General features: G+C 45.6%; 1 protein-coding gene and 1 pseudogene across 5 annotated transcripts in view; both read left to right on the forward strand.

The window, feature by feature from the left end:
* Pc (pyruvate carboxylase) overlaps positions 1-26,035 on the forward strand; it is a 105,704-nt gene that overhangs the window by 37,909 nt on the left and 41,760 nt on the right. Inside the window, exon 1 of one of the 5 annotated variants that reach the window (XM_047516578.1) lies at positions 25,414-25,544. The exons of the other annotated variants lie outside the window; for them this stretch is intronic. The gene's annotated coding sequence lies outside the window, so the exon portion shown is untranslated. Of the gene's footprint in view, positions 1-25,413; positions 25,545-26,035 lie in introns of those variants that run through there. 5 annotated transcript variants of the gene reach the window in all.
* On the forward strand, positions 5,746-6,737 carry LOC124960475 (L-lactate dehydrogenase A chain-like; annotated as a pseudogene).

Raw genomic sequence — 26,035 nt, forward strand, 5'->3', positions numbered from 1 at the left:
CTGCCTGGTGGCACAGGGACATTAAAGTAATGGACAGAAGGAACTCCTGAAGGTGGGCCAAGAACTCACTGAGGACGTGTCCAGTTGGCCATGCTCCTCCTCTGGCCTTGCTCCTGGGTGTCCCGCAGGCCCGACTTGGCCATTTCCCCCCAACTCCACACCCACCCAGCTGCTCACAGCCAGGTAGCAAGTGGCAAGGTGGGTGTGAAGTCACTGGCACCCCTTTGCCTCCAACATGGGAAAAACACTTGCACCTCGCTGCTGCCAGGCGAGGTCAAGGATCTCCACGGCCAGTGCGATCCCCTCACCGTGCTGACTGGTCCTCTCTCCTCCTGGGATTCCTGCAGAACTCTGGCCTGTGTCCAGGGCTCACTCCCCAGCATCTGTGCCTGCCAGTTTCTGCCCAAGTTTCTTAAAGGGTAACACTTCTCTCTGGGTGTGGGGGACTGGAGGGGGTCAGCTCTGAGAAAGATGGAGAAGAGGTAGATGCAGAAGGTTAGTGCCGTTGGGGATCCTGGACTGCACCAGTCCCCTCTCGCTGAGCTCTCCAGGAGATGCCTGTTCACTCTGCTGACCTAGGCCTTGGTCTGGCTTAGGCGCACCTGCATCTCGTTAGCCTCTCTGGACGTGGGCCACTGCGCAGTGTGTGCCCTGACCCTGCAAGGCCTTCTTTGAATAATTACCCTCCAGTTCAGGAGACCACACAAAAGACAGGACAATGAGCCATTGACTGTGCTTCCTCCAAGGAATCTGGTCAGAACTCAGCCTGGGGTTTGGTTTCTGTGATGGCGGGTGGTGCTGGTGGGTGGGGACTCTCCTCTTGTTCTTACTGGGTGGTCTTTAGGCTAGTACATCAAGTGCAGCTATTGGGTTATGTTTAATAGCATGTTCAAGCTTTTAAAAATCTAATTGCTAGTGAAATCATACTGCACTACCAACTTACACTGACCGCTAAGTAATGCATGCCTGTGTGAGGGGTCCAGTCTCCTGGCCTTATGGGAAGAAAGGCCCGTTATGTCACCAGTTTCCAGGTGGCCAGCCTGAGGCACTGTGAGCTCTCTGCAGGAAGGAACAAGATGTTACTCTGCTCACTTCCTCTTCTCCCCACAAATCCTCTGCTGTTTCCCTTAGTCCAGATGCCCACCCCTCTCCTGTCCCTGATCCTGGCTCTGGCTCTGGCTCTGGCCCTGGCCCTCGCCCTCCCTCCTTGGTAAAATTCAAATACCACTGACCTTTAAGTCCCTCCACCAGAGTCCATGTGCAGTGACATGACCACCTCTCTCTCAGCTTGATTTTCCTTTGAGCTGCTGGCTTGAGGCCCCCCGCAGAGTCAGAGACTGCATCCCCCTTTCCTTCTCCCTCTGAGCAGTAGGGTAGGGGCAGTTGGGAAGGTAACTGCCAGGGTTTAACCTAGAACATCAGTTATAAACAGGCAGCAGGCACTGGGCCCAGATTCAGGTGTTCCAGCCTCAGGAACAGCCTGGCCTCCCTGGGGCTTGGCAGACCAGTGCCATGGTTAGAGGACCAACCTTCAGAGGCCTGTGGGTACACTGTCCTGGTGGGGGAATGTGCACCTCTAGAACCTGGCAGCCTTCTAGTAGGAAAAGGAGAGGCCAGGGGATCCTGGGAACAGTACTGAGAGGACAGGAATCCATAGAGGGTCGGACTAGAGCATTGCTCAAGGGCCTGTGGGGACATTTGTGGTCAGGGATGGGCATACCTCCCTGACAGCACAGATTCTTCCTGAGACCTTGGACAGAGGACTCCAGAGCTCTGGGGTGTGGTGGTGACCATTGGGGGAGAGGCCACAGGGTCCCCTGTGGAAGTGGTGCAGATGCCACTGGCTGGGGTGAGGCTGTTCTTCCTCCCTGCAGCTGGGCTCAGGTGTGCTGTGCCCCAGCTCCCCACCCCTGGGCCTCGACGCCATGCCCAGAAGCTGGAACAGAGGCCTGGCCTTCCTGGGGGAACATGGACCCCAAAAGGCCAAGATTAGCTCTGAGGCATGATGTGTTCCAGATAGCAGGGAGGGAACGTGCCCAGTCTGTGTGTTGGGGGCCAGACTCTGGTGTCTGAATAGGAATCACTGCTCAGATCTCAGGGCAGGGAACAAGTCCCAGTTGCTTAGGAGAGAACCTTTCCTTCAGTTCAGGAGGAGGGAACTGATAAGGGCCCAGTGGCTTCTGGCTCTTTATCTATAACTGCAAACAGTCCAGACTCCCTGCCAGGTCATGAGGTATCAATTCAAGGAGAAGGGGAAGCTGGCTGCTTGTGTGTTTGTGGACAGGGAGGGTGGGGTGGAGTGCTGTGGATGTCCTTGCTTCAGCCTTGTCCCCAGTTCCCCAAGATCAGCACTTGGTAAGGCTGTGACTCTTCTCTGCCATGTCTAGATCAGGGTGGAGGGAGTTAGCTCCTGTGACTTTGTTCTCTATCTGGTGTCTTTCCACCACACTAAGGAAGCCTGTTGTCAGGAGGGGCCTGAGGCATGGACACGTTTGGTACTTACATGGACACGTTTGGTTCTGGATGAACGTGGAATGGTCTCTTGTGCATTGGCCTCCTCCTGACTGGAGTGGGGGCCAGCTTCATGCCAACAGGGACCTCTTTTCTGGTTCACCACTCCCCGCATGTTGTATAGATCCAGCCAAGATGGTGGAATGAGCATGCGCTTTCCTTCCTTTTTCTTTCTGGGCGTATCTCTCCCTTAAATCTCTGCATCTTCTGTTGGTACCATGTCAGACTCCTCGTGGCTACCATCTTCTGGTGCTGCCTTTCCTTAGCTTTGAGGGCTTCCGGTCACCATGCGACACCCTACTCCCTGCCTGAACTCTCTGGGGCTCCTGTCCAGTGATACACCAGCCCACCCCCTGCTCATATTATCCCTTCAGATGCATTTCTGCCTCGGTTTCTCCTCCAATTTCTGTGTCCCACCCCTGCCCTCTGCTCTTTTGGAAGTGGTTTTGAAAGAGAACAGCTGGAAACACACTGAGCTGGGCTCTCGAGGGGTCCCAGCACCACTGGGAAGCGAACATGGTGGCAGCTGGTCCCTCCCGTCCTTGCCAAGGTCAACCTCTTTCTCTTGGTTTTGCTTGTCACCCTCTGTGCTGGTGGCCCAAATCAATGTGTCTGTATTTCCCTGCTAGGGCTTATGACCTTCCAAAGTCTGGCCCCAGCCTGGCAGTTGAACCTTATTTGATGTCAGTGACAATAGTCGGTAGTACCCTGCTGTGGACTGGCTAGCACACAGTCTTGTATTTAATCCCCCCAAAGGATATTCAAAGTTGAATTATTATGCTTATTCTTCAGAGTCTCCGCCCTGTTACTTTCCCCAAGGAACTTGGCTAATAAACATCAGAGGGTTGGATCAGGATTTCACCCAGCCCTGCTGGACTCTGACCTGAGCAGCCAGTCTGACCACACTTGTGGGAAAGGGGGTCGTCTGCCCTCGTGTCCTTGCGCCTGCACTGAGTGTGTGTTGGCCTCCCTGTGCCAGATTTGCATGCCAGCCCGGCCTCTGCGGGGATGCTTTCTCAGAGGCCAGGTCCAGCTCCTCCTCTATGACCCTTGTGGTGTGGATCTGGAATGTCCCCCAAGGGCTCCTGTTGAAGGCTTGGTCCCGACTGCCGCAGTGTCAGAGGTTCGACTCTCAGGAGTGATTGGGTCATGAGTAATCCACTGATGGCTGAATGGACTCCTGGGAGCAGGTGGAGGCTGTGGGGGTGGGGCTAGTTGGAAGGAGGAAGTAGGTCACCAGGGCCTGTCTTGGAAGGGTAGTTCTTGTCCCTGCCATGCTCTCTCTCTGCTTCCCTGCTGCCATAGGTGAGCAGATTCTCCCACTTCCTTCTGCCATGATTTTCTGCCTTGTCTCATGCCCAAAGCAATGGAGCTAGCCGACTCTGGACTAAAACCTCAGGTTGTTTATGTCTGAGATTTGAGTCACAGCCACAAAAGCTAACACAGGGACCCTTTGCTTCCTCTTCACTGAAGCAGTACCTTTGAGGGGTTTCAGATGCCTGATATTTTGAGATGGTGAGTTTTTGAAGGCAGAAGCCATGTTTTATATTATACTCAGCCTTCCAAGTGTGTTTTGGAATCGGGCTCAGTGAACACTCGATGGCTCTGATTGCGTGAAACCTGATCGTGATCCTTGGAGAGTACATCGTTGTTTACTGTTTATGAAACTGAAGGGACAATCTGAAGTTTCACATGCAACAGGTCCCATAATGTCAGCTCTTTGTACTGGGGGGCCCGGGGCCCAGGGCAGGGCAGCAGGATAAGCCTATTACGTAGACAGACTAGCAGGTCCAGGGAGGTCGTCAGTGAATTTGCAAAGCCAGAATTCAACTTTTGTTTTTTTTTAACTCTGAAAAACCCCGTCTTTCCCTTTCTTGGGTCACATGGAGTGGGCGGTCCACGCACAGCTTACGCCTTCTGCGTCGTCCAACTTCTCCTCTGCTCCTGGAGGTGGTTCCTGCTCCAGCTCCACCTTCTGCCCACCATCCCTATCCCCTCCCACTTGCTCATCCTATCTCACCTGTCATGTCTTTCCCCATTTTGTTTGTCCTTTTTCTTAGAATATTTTCCTCTGGGCTGGATATGACTCAGTGGTACAGCACTTGCCTAGTGTGTGTAAGACCTGGGTTTCATCGCTAGCACCTCAAAGAAAAAAAAAAAAAAAGACTTTCTGTTCTTGAGGACAGGGACCCCATTGGCTTCCCTTTATCCTTCTACAGCTCCAGTCCTGGGCCATAAGCTTAAAGCCATTCCCTCGAGGAAGCTGACATGGTGAGTTACTCTGTGAGTGAGTCACCGGAGTGGAGCAGGGGACCAGAGTAGGGAATGGTGAGGGCAGGGAGCATGAGTCAGGAAGTGGTGTGAGGTGGGGAGGCTGAGATGGTAGAGCCCCAGGCTTCTATCTATAAAATGAAGGTGCCACCTGCCCTGCCCACTAGGCGAGGGTGCTATTGGTAGCAAGTGAGAGTGACTAACAAAGTGCCTTCTATACTGCAGAGCATGCTGGAAATACTGTCGTGCAGTATAATTACAGTATGTAAGTTACTGCTCAGTGAATCTGTCAAGTGGAGTAATACTGGTCCTGCAAGTGTGGGAGGATGACCCGATGTGCCTTGTCCAGGGTCTGGCACTCAGAGCTATTATGGATTGCGATCGCTTTCCGACACTGTGACAAAATACCTGAGAAAATCAACTTAGAGAAGAAAAGATTTATTTTGGCTCCTGGTTGTAGAGGTTTCAGGCCATGGTCAGCTGGCTCCTTGTGTCTGGTCCCAGATATTATTGTTTTACAATTATCATAAGACACAACCTCTTCCTTCAGATGGGGAAAGGAGTGAGGGTGCTGAGAAATCCCCCTTCCCCTTCTTGGTGGGGACCGAGGAAGATGGGATGTAGTCCTTCTAGGGTTTTTCTTAGATTCGCTCACTACCCAAGGCCCCATTTCCCCTCTGAGATTGAGGTTCTCAGCTGGTATACACGTGCGGAAGACTGAAACTAACGGACTTCTATCTCATTTACAAAATCGACTCAAGCCCGCTCCCAGCCCAACCCACACGTGGGTTCCTGCACATCTGTCGGCTTGCCTCCTGACCTCAGCTTTGCGGTTCATTTAGGGTCCCTCCCGCGCCCAGCCCTGCGTGCTGGGGACACTGCTGCTGAGTGCACATTCCATTGCTGTGCAGCCCCATGCCTTCTCAAGGTGCGCTCCTGATTCCTTCGTGTTCCAGGTCCAAGATGGCTAGTCTCAGGGACCAACTGGTTGTGAATCTTCTTAAGGAAGAACATGTCCCCCAGAATAAGATTACAATTGTTGGGGTTGGTGCCTGTGCCATCAGTATATTAGTGAAGGACTTGGCAGATGAACTTGCTCTTCTTGGTGTCATGAAGATAAATTGAAGGGAGAGATGATGGATCTCCAAAATGGCAGCCTTTTCCTTAGAACACCAAACATTGTCTGTGGCAAAGACTATAGTGTGACTGCAAACTCCAAGCTCATTTTTATCACAACTGGGTCAGGTCAGCAAGAGGGAGAAAGCTCTCTTATTTGGTCCAGCGTAACGTGAACATCTTTAAGTTCTTCATTCCTAATGTTGTAAAATATAGGCCATACCACAAGTTGCTTGTTGTTTCCGATCCAGTGGATATCTTGACCCATGTGGCTTGGAAGATAAGTGGCTTTCCCCAAAAAACCATGTTATTGGAAGTGGTTGCAATCTGAATTCAGCCCGGTTCCATGACCTGATGGGGAAAGGCTGGGAGTTCACCCATTAGGCTGTCATGGGTGAGTCCTTGGGGAGCATGGAGAGACTAGTGTACCTGTATGAAGTGGGGTGAATGTTGCCAGCGTCTCCTTGAAGAACCTGCACCCAGATTTAGGCACTGATGCAGATAAGGGACATCAGAAAGAAGTTCACGAGCAGGCGTTGATAGCGCTTTGAGGTGATCAAACTAAAAGGCTGCACACCTGGGCCATTGGACTGTCTGTGGCAGATTTGACAGAAAGTATAGTGAAGAATCTTAGGTGGGTGCATCCAGTTGCCACCATGAGTAAGGGTCTCTATGGAATAAAGGACAATGTTTTTTCTAAGTGTGCCTTGGTCTTGGGACAAAATGGAATCTCAGATTTTGTGAAGGTGAATCTGACTCCTGAGGAAGACGCATGTTTGAAGAAGGGTGCAGATACACTTTGGTGGATCCAAAAAAAGCCACAGCTTAAAGGCTTCTAATGTCATACCACTTCACTGTCTAGGATACGACAGGATTTTAGTTGGAGATTAAAGCAGATGACCTGGGAAAAGCTTCAGTTTCCTAAAAGTTAGGAAATAGGAATGGCTCATAAACCCTACAGATATCCTGATGCTAGATGGTACTTAACTTGTGTCATCCTAAAATAGTTTGTGTAAATAGTTGCACCATCTCTGAGATTCCACTGCCAATGTTGCACAGCTCCAGTTGCCCTTCAAACCAGATGTGTGAGATACAGCTAGTCAACCTAGTCAATGCCTAGCCCATCTTTTTTTTTTTAATTCAGTCACATCCTGGGATCCAATGTTAAATCCAACATTGCATGTTTTGTGTATAACTGTTCTAAAAGGATTTTATTTTGTGTATTATAGTGTCTGTAGTATATATATATAATGTAAAAAGAAAGGTCTACAAATGAAAAAATGCAGCAAGCTACCCAAGTGTCATACCAAGTGAATCATCACATAAACCTTGATCAGTTGAAAAAAAAAAAAAGTCAACTCAGAGTGGTTTGAAGACTTAAATACAAGACCCCAAACAATGAAACTACTAGAAGGAAATAGTGGAAAGTCTTCAGGACAATGGACTGGGCTAGGATTTATTTATATATATAAACTTCAGGAATCAAAAGCAAAAAAAAGACAAACAGGACCAAATTCATCAAACTAAAAAGCCTCTGCACAGCAAATGAAATAATCAGAGTGAGAAGACAACCAACAAAATGGGAGAAAATATTTGCAAAACTATGCATCTGACAAGGGGTTACCATCTAGGATACATAAGGAACTCTAAAACCTCCCTAGCAAAAAACCCAATAACTTGAATAAAAAGCAGGCAATAGACCTAAACAGACTTTTCTCAAAAGAAGTCAAATGGCCTACATACATGAAAGAATGCTCAGCATCTCTAGTCATCAGGGAAATGCACATCAAAACTGTTCTCTGCTGCCCGGTGGAGTTGGTGATGGAGAAGCAGCATGATGAAGAAAGAGTCTCCGTAACAGCAAACAGGCTGGCATGCGGAAGATGGTTGGCCCTCGTCTGTCAACAGCCATCTCACCCTTGCCCTAAGGGAGAGTCTTTTATATGATTTTTTAGGGGACGGATGTGATCCAAGACAGGTGAGCGCCTCAGCGTCCAGGGTTTGGGAAAGCAGCCTCCTCTGGACCGTGGGCTGCGTGCCTCTCGTCTCCTTTGTGTAGGTCGGCGATGAGCTGCAGTCCAGTGGGCCTGCAGAAGATGGCAGCGACCAGAGTCCCTGTTTAGATTAGAGTGACTTGTGCCTGGGGTTTGTCATGGTCAGTATTTCTGGCAAGCACACTTCCAGGTAGGACCTTCTCCCATAACTTGGATCAGGGAGTGCTTGGGAGGGAGGGATTGTGCATTCCTAGCTACTTTAGCGTGAAGTTAATCCATGGAAGACAGGCTTCAGTGGGCAGCTTTTCCTTAAGGGAGAGAGCAGGCAGCCGCAAAGAGAAGCTTTGAGGACTGGGTCCTGACAGGGCTGCTTAGGGGCCCTTTCGGTGCCTCCGTCAGTTTGATTCATCCCGTATTCTTACATGGACATGCTGGGCAGGGACGTCGTGGGGAGAAAGGAGCCCATAGCATGGAAAAACTGCATGGTTATTGAAGAAGCCTTTTGAGTTTCTTTTCTTTTTTTTTTTTAATTTATTTTATTGTAAACAATGGGATCATGTTGTTTCTGTTGTGTACATGGAGTAACTGCATACATTTGTGGAATCATACATTTACATAGGGTAATGATGTTTGATTCATTCTGTTATTTTTCCCTTCCCCCCCACCCTCCCACCCCTCTTTTCCCTCTATACAGTCCCTCCTTCCTACATTCTTGCCCCCTCCCCCATTATTTGTTATCATCCACCTATCAGCAAGATAATTTATCCTTTGGTTTTTGAGATTGGCTTATCTCACTTAGCATGATATCTTCCAATTTCATCCACTTGCCTGCAAATGCCAAATTTATTATTCTTTATAGCTGACGTAATATTCCATTGTATATATACACCACAGTTTCTTTATCCATTCATCAATTGAAGGACATCTAGTTGGTTCCACAGTCTGGCTATTGTAAATTGAGCAGCTATGAACATTGATGTGGCTGTATCTCTGTAGTATGCTGATTTTAAGTCCTTTTGGTATAGGCGAGGAGTGGGATAGCTGGGTCAAATGGTGGGTCCCATTCCAAGTTTTCTAAGGACTCTCCACACTGCTTTCCAGAGGTACTGCTCTAATTTGCAGCCCCACCAGCAATGTATGAGTGTACCTTTTTCCCCACATCCTCTCCAACACCTATCGTTGCTTGTATTCTTGATTAATTGCCATTCTAATTGGGTGAGATGGAATCTTAGGGTATATCTGATTTGCATTTCTCTTATTACTAAAGATGGTGAACATTTTTTCATATGTTTGTTGATTGCTTGTAGATCTTCTTCTGTGAAGTGTCTGTTCATATCCTTAGCCCATTTGTTGATTGGGTTATTTGTATTCTTCATGTAGAGTTTTTTTGAGTTCTTTGTATATTCTGGAAATTAGTGCTCTATCTGAAGTATGAGTGGCAAAGATATTCTCCCACTCTGTAGGCTCTCTCTTCGCATTGCTAATAGTTTCCTTTGCTGAGAGAAAGCTATTTAGTTTGAATCCATCCCAGTTATGGATTTTTGCTGTTATTTCTTGTGCTATGGGAGTCCTGTTAAGGAAGTCTGATCCTAAGCCAACAAGGTAAAGATTTGGACCTACTTTTTCTTATATAGATGCAGGATCTCTGGTCTAATTTCAAGGTCCTTGATCCATTGTGAGTTGATTTTTGTGCAGGGTGAGAGATAGGGTTTAGTTTCATTCTGTTGCATATGGATTTCCAGTTTTTCCCAGCACCATTTGTTGAAGAGGCTATCTTTTCTTCATTGCATATTTTTGGCACCTTTGTCTAGTATGAGAAAATTGTATTTATTTGGGTTTGTGTCCGTGTCCTCTATTCTGTACCATTGATCTACCTGTCTATTTTGTTGCCAATACCATGCCGTTTTTGTTACTATTGCTTTGTAGAACAGTTGAAGTTCTGGTATTGCGATACCCCCTGCTTCATTCTCCTGCTAAGATTGCTTTAGCTATTCTGGGTTTCTTATTCTTCCAGATGAATTCATGATTGCTTGCTCTATTTCTGTAAGGTATGTCATTGGGATTTTAATTGGAATTGCATTGAATCTGTATAGTACTTTTGGTAGTATGGCCATTTTGACAATATTAATTCTGCCTATCCAAGAACATGGGAGATCGTTCCATCTTCTAAGGTCTTCCTCAATTTCTTTCTTCAATGTTTTGTAGTTTTCATTGTAGAGATCTTTTACCTCTTTGGTTAGATTGATTCCCAAGTATTTTATTTATTTATTTTTTTTTTGAGGCTATTGTGAATGGAGTTGTTTTCCTCAATTCACTTTCAGCTGTTTCATTGCTTGCATATAAAAATGCTTTAGATTTATGCGTGTAGATTTTATAGCCTGTTATTTTGCTGAATTCATTGATGAGGTCTAGAAGTTTTCTGGAGGAGTTTTTTGGATCCTCTAAATATAGAATCATGTCATCAGCAAATAGTGACAGCTTACGTTCCTCTTTCCTCTTCGTAGTCTGCCTAATTGCTCTGTGGCTAGAGTTTGAGGATAATGTTGAATAGAAGTGGTGAAAGAGGACATCCTGTCTTGTTCCGGTTTTTAAAGGGAATGGTTTCAGTTTTCTCCATTAAGAATGATGTTGGCCATGGGCTTAAACTAATAGCCTTTACAATGTTCAGGTATGTTCCTACTATCCCTATTTTTTCTAGTGTTTTGAGCATGAAGGGGTGTTGTATTTTGTTCGAATGCTTTTTCTGTGTCAATTGAAATAACCATATGATTCTTATCCTTAAGTCGATTGACATGATGGATTACGTTTATTGATTTACAGATGTTAAACCATCCTTGCATTCCAGGATGAACCCCACTTGATCGTGGTGCACGATTTTCTTAATATGTTTTTGGATACGGTTTGCCAATATTTTGTTAAGGATCTTTGCATCTATATTCATCAAGGATATTGGTCCTAAATTTTCTTTCCTTGATGTGTCTTCCTGGTTGGGTATGAGGGTGATATTAGCTTCATAGAATGAGTTTGGTAGGGTATCCTCTTTTTTCTATTTCCTGGAATACTTTGAGAAGTATTGGAATGAGATCTTCTTTGAAGATCTTGTAGAACTCGGCTGAGAATCCGTCTGGTCCTGGGCTTTTCTTAGATGGTAGGTTTTAATGGCTTCTTCAATTTCATGCTTGATATTGATCTGTTTAAATTGTGTATGTCCTCCTGGTTCAGTTTGGGAGGAGCATATGTCTCTAGAAATTTGTCAATGTCTTTGGTAGTTTCTATTTTGTTGGAATACAGATTTTCAAAGTAACTTCTCATTAAGTCTGTATCTCAGTGGTATCTGTCATGATATTTCCTTTTTCATCATGAATTTTAGTAATTTGAGTTTTCTCTCTCCTTCTCTTTGTTAGTGTGGCTAAGGGTTTGTCTATTTGTTTACTTTCTCAAAGAACCAACTTTTGTTTTGTCAATTTTTTGAATTGTTTCTTTGTTTCAATTCATTGATTCAGCTCTGATTTTATTATTTCCTGTCTTCTACTACTTTGCTGTTATTCTGTTCTTGTTTTTCTAGGTCTTTGAGCTGTAATGTTAGGTCATTTAGTTGTTGACTTTTTATTCTTTTCTGGAATGTGCTCCATGTAATGAATTTTCCTCTTAGTACAGCTTTCATGGTGTCCCAGAAATTTCGATATGTTTCATCATCGTTCTCATTGACCTCTAAGAATTTTTTTTATCTCCTCCCTGATGTTTTCTGTAATCCATGTTTCATTCAGTAGCATATTATTTAGTCTCCAGGTGTTGGAGTAATTTCTGTTTTTTATTTTGTCATTGATTTCTACTCTCAGTCCATTATGATCTGATAGAACACAAGGCAGTATCTCTATTTTTTTTGCATTTCCTAACGGCTGCTTTGGGGCATAACATATGGTCTATTTTCAAGAAGGTTCCATGTGCTGCTGAAAAGAAAGTGAATCCACTCATTGATGGATGGAATATTCTATATATGTCTATTAAGTCTAGGCTATTGATTGTGTTATTGAGTTCTATGGTTTCTTTGGTTTTTGTTTGGAAGATTTATCTAGTGGTGACAGCGGTGCATTAAAGTCACCCAGAATTATTGTGTTGTGATCTATTTGATTCCTGAAATTCAGAAAGATTTGTTTGATGTACAGGGATGCACCATTGTTTGGGACATAAATATTTACTATTGTTATGTCTTCCTGATTTATGGTTCCCTTAAGCAGTATGAAATGTCCTTCTTTATCCCTTCTGAGTAACTTTGGCTTGAAGTCCACTTTATCTGATATAAGGATGGAAACCCCTGCTTTTTTACTGAGTCCATGTGCGTGGTAGGTTTTTTCCCATCCTTTCACCTTTAGTCTAGGATGTCTTTTTTCTATGAAATGAGTCTCTTGCAGGCAGCATATTGTTGGGTCTTTCTTTTTAATCCATTCTGCCAGTCTATGTCTTTTGATTGATGAGTTTAGGCCATTAACATTCAGGGTTATTATTGAGATATGGTTTGTATTCCCCGTCATTTGACTTATTTTGGTTTTTAATTTGGCTTGGTTTCTCCTTTGAGTGTTTTTTCTCTAAGGTAGTTCCTCCCTTTGCTGACCTACATTGTTGTTTTTCATTTCCTCCTCATGGAATATTTTGTTGAGAATATTCTGTAGTGCAGGCCTTACTATTTGTAACTTCTTTTAACTTTGTTTATCATGGAAGGATTTTATTTCATCTTCACATCTGAAGTTTAGTTTTGCTGGGTATAGGATTCTTGGTTGGCAACCATGTTCTTTCAGAGCCTGAAATACATTGTTCCAGGCCCTTCTAGCTTTTAGAGTCTGGGTTGAGAAGTCTCGCGCTCTCCATATTGGTCTCCCCCTATATGTAATCTGATGCTTTTCTCTCGCGGCCTTCAAAATCCTATCTTTATTTTGAATGTTAGGCATTTTCATTATAATGTGGCTTGGTGTGGATCTGTTGTGATTTTGTGCATTTGGTGTTCTGTAGCCTCTTGTATTTGATTTTCCATTTCATTCTTCAGGCTTGGGAAATTTTCTGATATTCTTTTATTGAATAAGTTGTTCATTCCTTTGGTTTGTATCTCTGTGCCTTCCTCAATCCCAATAATTCTTAAATTTGGTCTTTTCATGATGTCCATAGTTCTTGGAGATTCTGTTCATGATTTCTTACCATCTTTCTCTGTTTGGGCAACTTTATATTCAAGATTAAATATTTTGTCTTCATTGTCTGAGATTCTGTCTTCCAAGTGGTCTAGTCTTCTGGTGATGCTTTCCATTGAGTTTTTTATTTGGTTTTATTGTTTCCTTCATTCAAGGATTTCCATTTGGTTTTTTTTTTTTTGAGAATCTCTTTCTCTTTGTTGAAATGATCTTTTGCTTCCTGCAGGTGCTCTTTCAGCTTATTGGTATTATCATCCATTGCCTGCATTTGCCTCTTACCTCATCCTTTGCTTTTGCGAATCATCTTAATCATGTATAATCTGAAGTCCTTTTCTGACATTTCTTTCTAACTATCCTGTCATTTTATTCTATAATATAGAATCTAGATTGTTTGGATCATTTTCTTCCCTTGTTTTTTCATGTTGTTCATGTATCTTCCCCTCTAGCCGTGCAGATCTGGGGTATCTGCAGATTCCCCTTATAGGGCTTATAGTGGCCCTATAGGTTTCCAAAGCCCTTCTTTAAGAGGAGATCAATATTAGCAGTGGCCCAATTCAGACACTATGCAATCCTAGATCAAATAGCCCCTATGAGGACAATAACAAAATTGTCATAATAAACAGAATGAGTTCAAAATTATCTTCAGTAAACAAACAGATTTGCAATAAGGTCTGCAGTTTCTAATGGAGGACAAAGAGGATGCAGAGGGATGTAGAACATGGCTGTTAATGGGATAAGAAAAGAATATACAGAAGTTTAGATAATAGGGTGAGAGTGTAATCAAAAGAAATTGGACGTTAGCATGCAAAAACGGAGAAAGAGACTCTGAGGGAACAGGTAAACAAAAGGAAAGAGAGAAAGAAAAGTAAAGAAATAAAAACTTAAAGTTTTCAATAAGGAGAAAAAGAAAATCTACAGTAAACAGTCATATAGTAATGAAACCTCCCAGTATTCAGTAGCCTGATACATGAGAGGTACCCGACAATGAGCTTCAAGTCTCCAGCAGGCGTCTCAGGATGGGATTTGCCCCACCTAAAGATCGGAGCCAGGGCTTCCAGGATTATCCAAGATGGCCGCTCTAGCTTTGAAATGTGTTGGCAAATGGGGAGCTGCAGCTCAGGGTGTGGACGTGGTCAGCTGGAGATCCTGGAGGCGATATGCGGTTGGTCAGGTCGGGGTCCTGGAGATCCGGTGTGGTTGGTGGTGGTTGTGGGATCCTGGAGGCCGGGTGCAATCAGTCAGTCTGGGGTCCCGGTGATAGGGTGCAGTCAGTTGGTCTGGAGGTCCTGGCGGCAGGGAGCAGTCAGTCAATGTGAGGGCCCAGAGGCAGGGAGTGATCAGTCAGGCTGAGGGCTCCTGGAGACGGGGCTTAGTCAGGCCAGCCAGGGGTCCTACGGGGCCTGGCTATTGTCTCAAAATGGCAGCAGCCACGTGTAATCAAACCTGCAGGTACTGTAACAGTGAACTTCCAGGCAGCAGCAGGCAGCTGGTGCTCCACTGGCGGTCGGCAATCAATTGCTGACTGTTGTTGGATGATCGGGAGGTGAACTCGTGCGTTGGGTGCTGGATAGGTGTAAGGCAGGTGATGGACAGGCAAGAGGCAGGCAAATGGCAGATGATAGGCACCTGACAGTGAGAAATCTGCACTCAAAAAAGGCGTCAATATGCTGGCAGACTGCAGGTCATCACAGCAGACACATGGGGTAACACCAGGGGATCAATAAGCAGCAAAAACTGCCTCACAAGAAACAGATATCCTGCTTGAAACGGCGTTACTGAGCGACAAGAAACGCAGCCTCCCTCTAGTCTGCCATCTTGGATCCCCCTGAGTTTCTTTCTTGGTTGAATCAGGGTGACACATTTGACATTTGTACTATCCTGGCCTCTCCACCTCCTGTGGCAGTAAAAGTCTTGTAATTGAGACATTGCTCCACAGCAACAATAAATCCCACAGTGTGAGAGTAACCCTGTGCGTATAAGACCTAGTGGGAACATCAGTATCTTTTGCTACCAAGTATTTTCCCCTCGCCAAGGTTGCCTTGCATTTAGGCTGAGCCCTGACTTGTCGGTCATGGCTTCTACTGGGGCGTGGAGGTCCTGCAGTGAACTCTCATGGCCAGACATGCAGCATTCAGGTCCCCTTGGACTGCTGTTAGAATGCCTAATGACACTTGAGTTTGGAGAACTGCCTTTCTCATGAAGGCCACTTCAGTATGTAGCAAGGAAGTCCCCCTGGTGCTGTCATTTAAAGCTCTTCATGTGAAATTAGAACCGATCACATTCCAGGCCAATGTGGGGCACAAAGATTGATGCCAGGTGATCAAACCAGGGGAAGACAGCTAGCTCCAAACCACCTGTGGTGGAGATTTGGGAGATCAGTTACTTACTATCTTTATCCAGCATCCCTGGACGGAAGGGTACCCCATAGTGCATCTCCCTAACTATCCTGGAGGAAGCCACGGCCTTAGGTTGGACCCACATAACCACTGAGTTCTGTTCGGTGCTGGTCATCTCAAACCTGGTCTCCAAACCCAGTCTGTTGCAAACCAATCATTTTCATATAAAATTATTCTGTGGTGGAAATTTTGTTCTGGAATCCACCCAGCACTCATGTGACATTTGGCTTTTACTCATACAAGTGGGCTTTTTGTTGCTATTGTTGTTCCCAACAGAAAGGGACCTTTTGACTCAAATTTGGAATTATCCATCCTTATATCTATGATTGTTAGGTAGCACCTTCAGATATTTTATCTCAGGTTTTTTAATTGGGGTTCAGCTAAGGACTACATTTGGGATAAGATATTGTCCAAGGAGAAATTTTCCCTGTGGCCTGGTTGCTGAAAAGTGTTATTTACAGGTCAGTTGGTTACATTTGAACTAGAGGTAAGGGGTGTCAACATTTCATCCACATATAAGAATAAGAGTTCTTGGGTTAATTTCATATGACTTAAATCTCTTGCTAGAGAGTCCTTGAATAAAGTAGAACTTTTAAAAATATATCCTTTTAGTTGTACATGGACACAATACCTTTATTTTATTAATTTATTTTTATGTGGTATTGAGATCAAACCCAGTACCTCACATGTGGTAGGCAAGTGCTCTACCACTGATCCACAACCCCAGTCCCATAAAATAGAACTTTTTTTTAAACCCCTGGAGAAGCACCATCCTGCTGTTCTGCTAGTTTGCTTTTGTATGGGATTCCTGCCACTCAAAGGCAAATAGGAGTTGAGATTGGTCTTCTAGGGGTATGCAGAAAAGGCATCTTTTAAATTCAGTATGAGAACCTCACTCTTTGGATCCTGGGACATCAGTTAGTAAAGTGGAAGGGTTGGGTACCACTGGGTGAGCATCCCAGACAATATAATTTATAGCCCACAAATCCTGAACAAAACTGTACTTATCTGAATGAGATTTTTAACCGGAAGGATTGCAGTGTTGTAGGGTGATTGACAGAATTGACTTAAATTGCACTCTAAAATTTTTTAAAACATGGGCAGAATGCCCCTTTGAACTTCCTGCTTTAGTTAAGTGCTGTTTTAAATCTGGTGTCCCAGTTTCACCTTTGTGCAGTCCTTGTTGGCTGTGTGTTCTTAGCCCTTCCAGGTGTGACTATTGCCCAATCTTTGGGTTTTACCTTTTTATAGACTTCTGCAGGAAGTTGTTCTTGAAGTTGCTGTTCCTTTCCCAAAGGTCCATTTATGTACAGAGTGCTCTGAGGGGAACTTACATCTTCACTTGTCCTGGGGCAGCTACTTGGGCATTTAACTTGCATAAAATATTATGGCCCAAGAGGGGTTTCAGGCATGCCGGCATGTATGGGCAACTGTTCTAAAGTCACATCTTCAGCTGACTGTCCACAGCTGAGGAAGGACCTATCATGAGCTTTAACTCATACCCTGATGATTGTGCTACTCTGATGGTGGTCTTAGCATTCCCTCCTAATTTGGTATTAATTATAAACAGCCAGCACCTGTATCTGTGAGAAAGTTGATCATTTGGTTCCCATTGTCGATTTTCCAGGGCGCTCCTGTGGGAACTTGTGTTTGGCTGGGTCAAATCTGCTGAGGTCCCTGTGGCCTCCTCATCCTCCTCTGAGCCTTCTCCCCTCCCCACATCTGGGGAGCGGGCCTCCCAGCAGGCTTTTCCCTTGTGTCCTTGGGTGATTGTTCTCCAGTGGCCTTTTCTTAGAGTGAGTCGGTTTTTATGGAGGACATTCTTTCCTTGTTTCCTTCTTCCTCTTTCCAGGTCTTCCATTGTCCTCAAAGGCCAGGGCTTTCGGAGCTCGGCTTCTTGCTTTGAGGCCTTGCTGTTCTGAAACCTTACAGGCCGTATCTATTAGTTGAGAGGGACTCATTCCCAGGGCACCATCTAGCTTTTGTAAATGTTTTTTTTTTGCCGATAATCTCAGAGCACTCTGCCCTGTGAAAGTCCTATTATCATATTATATTGGGCTTTCTGGACTTGACGTCTGTAAGTGGAGGCAGCTGCCACGCCTTGACCAGCATGGGTTCTGAATTGAGGAAGAGGGATTTATCCTCGAGCCCAGGGCATAATTGTGGCCAACCCTTTTTTCTTGGTCACAGGGGCTATAGCTATAGTCAGACCTCTTTGCTAGGATTCGACCCAGCGGGCTCCTGTTGGAACTCATGGGGCACTCCCAATTGTGACAAGATTGAAAGCAATTGCAAGCACCCGGTTGCACCGTGCTCACAGAAGTGCAGAGTAAGGCATCACATTGACACACACACACACAACCAGAGTGAGACGCAAGGACCAGGACACACTTCAGGTTAAAAGACCTACTACCACCCTTCCTCTCCTAGAACATTCTGAAACCAGATGGCTGTCTCTTTGGAGTGAGTCCTCAGGTAGAGTGGGAGGGAGTTGCTTGAGAGTGACCTCCAAGGGACATCTTTCTGGATGAGATTTTTCTTGTCCAATGCTGTTTCTTAATCTGTCATGGAGAGGGCATGGGAGCGACTTTGCCAAGGGAACAGGGGATTGTCCCAGGGACTACAGTGGCCCCACAGCCCCAGGCATCTTGCTTGTCTGTCCCCTTGAAGGCTAGTCCACCACAGCAGAACACAGCCCCATGCTGAGTGCCATTGTGACCACACAGGGTTCAGATCGATGTCCCGGATGCAGGTGATGAGTTGCAAGGTAGAGTGGCAGAGCTTTGTTAGTAATAAGCAAATGCTGGATGATGGCAGGCTCGCGCCTTCACAGGGCCATCCTGTTCCTTGCTCCAAGCAAGAATCTTTTACATAATGTTTCAGGGCAAGGATGTGATCGCAGGCAGCTGGCACCTCAGCGTCAGGGTTTGGGAAAGCAGCCTCCTCTGGACCTTGGGCTGTGTGCCTCTCGTCTCCTTTGTGTAGGTCGGTGAGAGCTGCAGTCCAGTGGGCCTGCAGAAGATGGCAGCGACCAGAGTCCCTGTTTAGATTAGAGTGACTTGTGCCTGGGTTTGTCATGGTGGGTGTTTCCGGCCAGCACCTTTCCAGGGTGACCTCTAGTACCTGGGGATCAGCAGTGCTCGGGAGGGAGGGTTTGAGCATGCCTCGCTAACGTTAGTGTGAAGTTAATCCATGGAAGACAGGCTCCAGCGGGCAGCTGTTTCTTGAGGGGGGAGAGCCGGCAGCCGCAGAGAGAAGCTTTGAGGACTGGGTCCTGACGGGGAGGGTTGTGCGCGCTTTGAAACCACAATGAGATATCACCTCACCCCAGTAAGAATGGCTGTTACCAAAGGACGAAGATACCAAGTGCTGGGGAGGACGGGGAGGCAAGGGAGCCTGTGCACTGTTGCTGAGGATGTGCATTAGCACAGCCACCATGGAAGACAGCGGAGCTTCCTCAAACCGCCACAGGAGAACCATCATATAGGCCAGTGTTTTCAGTATGGGGTATCTGCTCAAAGGAACTGAAACCAGTTACTGAAGGGACATCTGCGCTCCATGTTTACTGCAGCCCCATTCACCATAGCAAGAAATGAATCAGCCTAAGTGACCATCAGCTGATGAATGGATTTAAAAATGTGATAGGAATGTGCAACGCAATGCTATTCAGCTGTTAAAAAAATAATGAAATCCTGTCATTTGTGACAACATGGATGGGACTGGGGACATTATGTTATATGAAATAAACCAGGCAGAAAGATAAGTGCTGCATGATCTCACACACATGTGGAATATGAAAACGCTGCTCTCACGGAAGTTCAGAGCAGAAGCTGATGAGTGCCAGGGTGGGGGAGGGGTGGCTCCGTGGTCCTGGGCTGCAGTCAGGAGAAGTCTTAGTGCTCTCTTGCGCAGTAGAGTGACTAGAGATAACAGTTTCACACTGTATATCTCAAAAGCTAGAAGAAAGTATTTTCAATGTTTTCATTATAAAGTATGATAAATGTTTGAGGAAATGGATGTTTAACTTCATGTAAGCATTAAGCAGGGGCTGGGAATGTAGCTCAGTTTTAGAGCACCTGCCTCACGTGTGGGAGGTCCTGGTTTTATCCCCAGCACTGCAAGAAGAAAAAAATAAAATAAAATCATACAAAGTGTACATTTACTGAGACATCACATGGTATCTCATTAATATGTATAAATTTTATGTTTCTATGCATCTGTTAAATTTTTAATTTAAATTTAAAACAAAATTCTGAGCCAATATGGCAAAATGTTAAAATTATTAAAATTTTGAATTAGTTAAAAATATATAAATAAGTAAAATCATAGTTTTTCTTCCTCCAAAGAAAAGATCCCCTGGAACTTCTTCCCCCAGGGGCAACTTCAGCAATCTAACTTCTCTCTCTGAGGAGAAACTATCCTGTGCACAGAGCACTTCCTTGCCTATGGTCAGCAGGTTGAGTAAGCTGTGATCAGGTAGAAGCTGCCCGAGGGGCCAGCAAGCCTGGTTGTGGTGGAGCTCTGGGCAAGTCAGCATGCAAAAGTCACTGAGCTCCACGGTCACCTTCTCCTCTCCCCCGCCGGCTGTGCACTTCAGGGCAAGGGGAAACTGGGATCTCTGGTCAGTTCTGCAGAAGGGAGTGAAATGTTCACTCAGCTGGGTGCCATGTTGGCCTCCACCACCACATAGGTGACCTGATCATTGGCCACAGTTGCCTCTGGGCAGAGGCTGTGGTCAGAGGTGGGGCAGACAGGTCTGACTGCAGGACACCTGAGGTGGAGGGGGCCTTTCACACAGTGAGCACAGGTCCAAGGTGGCCGGGGAAAGATGGACAGTTGAGGAGGGGTAGATGAGGTTGGCCGACTGTGGGGGAGAGACATGGTAACTGGGAGGGGCCACAGTCTGATTGATCTTGACTGTCTATTCGCAGGTGGCTCCTGGGTGGCAGGGCAGGGCAGTGGCTGAGACACAGACTGGGGTCTGTGTGGCTCTGAGTTTTGAGATCAAAACTGGATTTTTATTTCCTTACCTAAAATAATGCCCAACATCCAAGGCTTCTGGTAATTAAATGAGATAATACGAAGTGCTTAATGCAGCCACTGGTACTCAGTAGCAAGCTTGCACGAACAGGCTAGAGATTCTGACACTTTTGCCATAGGGCTATTTGGACAAAAGCAACAACAGTGGCTTTCTAGAACCCTGCCTCTGGCCCCTTTTTTGTTCTCAGATGTGAGCAACAGGATGAACAGTCAGTCTGAGGGGCTGCAGAGGTACTTCCTCCCAGAGGCAAGAGAGGGGAGAGCAAGAGCAGCAGCCGCAGGCAGGTCACATGCAGTCTGGGGTTGCCCTTGACCCTCTGCCTTCCAGATCTGAAGCCCCCCTCACTTTCTCCTTCACTCGAGGACCAGGCACCCTGGAAATAATATAACTCAGGAGAACCAGGTTTTCACACAAGCCAAGTTCCACAGTGCCTTCCTCCCTGGGCAGTGTGGGGTGTGGGGTCTTGCAGAATAGCAGTAAAAACAGTCAGGAATGGCTGAGGGTTAAGCATTGTTTCTAAGAAAGTGAATTAATCAGCCAAGACCAGTCAGACACCCAACCAGGGAGGCCGAGGCACCCAGGGACAAGCAACGTGGAAAGCTGTTACCACCGCTGGCCTGGAAGGGGTCACAAGAGGAAATAGTGTGTCCTACACCACAATGAGGCCTGAAGCAGGGGCTGGGACATCCAGCAGGACCTGCCATAGTGGCGAGGTGCAGCTCCCACCAGGACAGTGACACCAAAGCCAGCTGGGAGTGGGGAGACCCCCACATTCCTCTCCTGCCCGTGTTTCCCATTGACTGAACCCGTGTGAAGCCTCCAGCCACAGGGGCAGCTTCCCTGGACAGAGCGCAGAGAAGAAGGGGAGGCAGGGAGGCGAGCAGGAGGCCCGAGCAGGAGCCCCTCCTAGGGACTGACCCGCGGAACCTTGCGCAGCAGGTGGGCGCGTGTGGGCGTGACAGCCCTGGCTGCTGCCTTCTGGAAGAACTGGCTGTCAGTTCACAGTTCGGCCATCCAGGGGGTCAGGAAGGACGACGAGACGATCAGCATCCACGCTGAAGGAGAAGAGCTAGGAGAATCTATTTGCAACTGACGCGGTCTTGTAGAGGAAGCTCGAGCACCTACTACAAAGTCATTAGAACTAATAAGTCCAGCAGGTCACAACTGATAACAAAACCAGGGGCTGGTTCCAGAAGGCACGCAGACATCCAGAGCCAGAAGCTCAAGTTCCTCATATAAAGGGTTGTAGTATTTGCATATGACCTCCCTTGTCCTGTAATCTGTGGGTCACTTAGGATACCTAGTATAGTGCAAATAGTTGTTATTCTGTATTGTTTATGGAATAGTGACCAGAAAAATGTCTGTACTTCTGTGCAGACAGAACCAACACCATCAGCAACAACATAAGGTATTTTTATTTTATTTTTTTAACATAATGTATTTTTAAAAACTATTTTTACCTAAGATTGGTTGAACCCTTAGTAACAGTGAGGAAACTGAAAATGAAAAGTTCATTTAATAGCATCAAAAAAGAACAAAATACTTCAAATAAATAAAAGAAGTGCAAAACTTGTGCCCAGAACACTATAAAACATGTTGAAAGAAATTAAAGAACTAAAGAAATGGGAAGATACCCAAAGCTCTTAGGTCAGAGACTTACAGATCCAGTACAATCCCTATTACAACACCACATGCCTTTATTTGTAGAAACTGACAAGATGCTCCTACAACGCACATGGAAATGCAGGGGAATCGGAATGCCTAGAGTCTTGAAAAAAATATAAGAAGAACAAGGTTGGAGGACTCATTCCCCGATTTGAGAACTTACTACAAAGTTACAGTAATCAAGAGAGAGTGGTCATGGCCTGTGGGTGGCATTGTAGATCTCTGAAATAGAATTGAAAGCACAGAAATAAATGCACATTCGTCAATTGACTTTCAATGAGAATGCTGAGACAGTTTAACCCATGCTAAAGCTAATTCAAAATGGATCAAAGACCCACACATAAGAGATAAAACTATAAAAATAGTAGAAGGAAAAATAGGTATAATTCTTTGTGATCTTTTGTTGGGCAATTTTTCAACATATATTTTTTAGTTGTAGAAGGACACAATGCCTTTATCTTATTGAGTTATTTTTATGTGGTGCTGAGGATGGAGCCAGGGCTCACACATGCTTGGCGAACACTCTACCACTGAGCTCCAGCCCCAGCCCATAGGCAATGTTATTTAGATATGATGCCAAAGCAAAAGCAATAAAAGAACAATGTGAATCATCAAAATTAAAAACTTTTGTGCTTCCAAGGACATCATGAAGAAGGTGAGAAGATAACCCAGAGGATCTCAGGAGATAATTTGGAAATCACCTATCTGATAAGAATTTGTATCTAGAATATGTAAAGAACTTTTACAGCTCAACAATAAAAAGACAATAATTCAATTTACAAATGAGCAAAGAATTCAAATAGATATTTCTGCAAAGAGGATATACAGATGACCGATACGCACATGAAAACATGCTTGAGATCATTTGCCCTCGTGGAAATGAAGATAAAAGCCACGGTGAGATACCACTTCACCTCCACGAGGGTGTTTAATTAACAAGACAGATAATAACAAGTGTTATGAGGACCTGGGGAACTTGGACCCTTCATACACTCCTGGTTGAACACAAAATAATGCAGTGGCTTAGGAAAACAGTCCGGCGGTTCCTGGGTGTTTAAACAGTTCCACCGTGATCCCCCAGTTCCACTGGAGGGTTCATAAATGAGAAACGGAGGCATACGTCCCCCTAAAAACATACCCTAATGTCACAGCAGCACTTTCATAATTACCAGAACAACCCAGAATCCATCAGCTGGTAATGGATAAATACAATTGGCGTACCCCACCTCATGGAATGTTACTCAGTTATAAAAAGTAACAATAATACCCGATCCATGCTACAACATGGACGAACCTTGAGAACAGTGTGCCAGGTCACACATGCAAGCCACATCATTTAAAAAATTTGTTTATATAAAATGTTCTAGAACAGGCAAGTCTATAGACAGAGTGGTTAGTGGTTGCCTGGGGCTGGGGGAGCTGAGGGAGTGGGGGATGGCCAAGGGAGACAAAGTCCATCCTGGGGACAGTGTACTTATCTGTGACTATATTATATCTGTGACACGTGTGTTGTTCTTCACATGTATGAACCACGTGGTATGTGAATTATATCTCAGTAAAGCTGTTAAAAACCAACACCTGGCCCTCAAGGTAACCCTGTAGGACACCTAGAACCTTCCCAGTTGGACAGGGGGGCTTCCCTACTGTCTGAAGCCACTGGCCCTGGCCCTTGGCTAGGTGGAGATACTATCCTCCCACCCTTGAGCACAGGGACCTCCTTTTCAAGATTTAGAGCATGGGAAGACCCCAGCTCCAGCAGGACATTTGAATTCCAACTCAGTTTTTAAATTTTGATTCAGTGAAACATTTTCAGAACCCTACTTTGAACCAGGCCTGAGGCCAGGTTACTCTGGTGAAAACATAGGGGTCCTGAAATTGGACAGGCCTCATTATTCCTGAATCCACTACTTCCTGTGTGTCCTTCCAAGCCTCATTTTTCTTATCAGTAAAATGAGGATTGATAATACCCCAAGAGACTATGGCAAGAATTCAGTGAGTCAGGAGGTGCCTGGCATTACAGAGTAGGCAGGAAATGAAGGTTCCTTTCCAGTGTTCCTGGAGCAGGTTACGCGTACCAAGCTCACCTAACAGAGATGAGTGGTTAGGCACTAGATCCACTTGTCCTCGGGGGATGTGTCCCAAGACCCCCAGTAAGTGCCTGAAACCTCAGATAGTACCAAACTCTTATATATACTTTGTTTTTCCTGTACATACAGGCCTGTGATGAAGTTTAACTTATAAATTAGGCATAGTAAGAGATTAACAGCAATTACTAACGATCAAGTGAAACAATTATAACAACACACTATAATAAAAGTAAGGGAATGTGACCTTTCTCTCTCTCAAAATATCCTGCGGGACTGGACTTCCCCTTCTGGGGATGCCGTGAGTGACACAGTGCCCCCGTGAGGAGCTGGCAGAACGTGAATGACTAAGCACTTTTCATGCACAATGGCCCCAATTTTACAGGCCTCTAATTTTTGAGGCATGACAGCAAAACTAGCAAGCATTTCTCCTCTTTCACAGGTAGAAGACTCTTACCAAACTTAGCAACCTCAGCATGTGATTTTTCTGTTTTAACAAGTCAAGAACTTTATCTTTTCTCTTAAAGGAAACACATAGTCATATCTGAAGCAGCTTCACCATTCTTGCATTTTGGGGCCATTAGTAAGTAAAACAAGGGTTACTTAAGCACAAATCCTCATTGGTCCATAACCAAGTTGGCTGAGTGACTAACGGGAGGGTAGCATATACAGTGTGGGTTTGCTGAGGATGATTCCTGTCTTAGGGAGGAGGGAGTGGGACTGAGAGATTTCATCATGCTCCTCATAACGGAACATGGTTTAAAACTAAGGAATTATTCATTTTTAAAATTTTTCATTTAATATTTTTAGGCCACAATTGGCTACGGGTCACTGAAACTACAGAAAACCAAACCACAGATAGAGGAGAACTGTATCAGCCCCCAAAGAGCTCTAGACGGGACAAATGACCTACACTCACTGACCTGTGCCCAGAGTGGAGCAGGTCAGAAAGAGGCCTCCAGCTTGTTCTGGGCCAAGTTGGGGAACCAGGAAAAGCTTCTCAGGGGAAGGGGTAGTGAAATGGGGCCTCAAAGGGTGGGAGGGTATGCTTTGCATATGTTCTATTTCATTCATTTTTTGAATAATCAAATATATGGTTCAAATTCAGGAGGTAGACAGTGGGTGATAAACCTTTCCCCCACTTCTCTTCCCCAGAGGCCACCACTGTTACCAGCTCCTGGAGTCATTCTAGAAAGTCTGCGCTGTGGGGTGTGCCTGGGACTGTCTGGGCAGGTTCTGACATCTTCCATTCTGGGCTGTGGGCATCTGACGCCTCCTGCTAAGATGTGAGTTAGAAGCATGTCCTGGGCTCCATGTCATTCTGCAGTGCCTTTCCCATCTCATGGTCAGTTCAGCCAAAGGCCACGGTCCCTGGGGGTCTCGTCAGTGAGGGGGGTGTCCGTGAAGTGGAGGCCAGCACCCCCCACCCGCCCCCACTGCTGCCCTGGCCAGCTCCTCCAGGGCTCTGTGCTTTCGCCCTGAGGGAGCTCCTGCCCCCGTGCCTCTCAAGCTCCCTTGCTGGGGTGGAACTCACCCACGTGGCTTCCTGGCTAGAGTGGTTGCTCTTTGTCTTTATTTTGTCTTCATATGTGATCGATAGTTTGGCTGGATAGGGAATTGCAGGTTGGAAATCATTTTTCCTTGACAAGTTTGAGAGTTGCTTTGTACTTTTGTAGTTTCGCAAATTGCCAAGAAATCCAGAACGTTTCTGATTTCTGATTTTTTGTCCCTTTCCTCATTTCTGGCAGTTTCCAGGATCTGAACTCTACAAGGCCTT

Source organism: Sciurus carolinensis, chromosome 11 (genome assembly GCF_902686445.1).
Source record: "Sciurus carolinensis chromosome 11, mSciCar1.2, whole genome shotgun sequence".
Taxonomy (NCBI): Eukaryota; Metazoa; Chordata; class Mammalia; order Rodentia; family Sciuridae; genus Sciurus; species Sciurus carolinensis.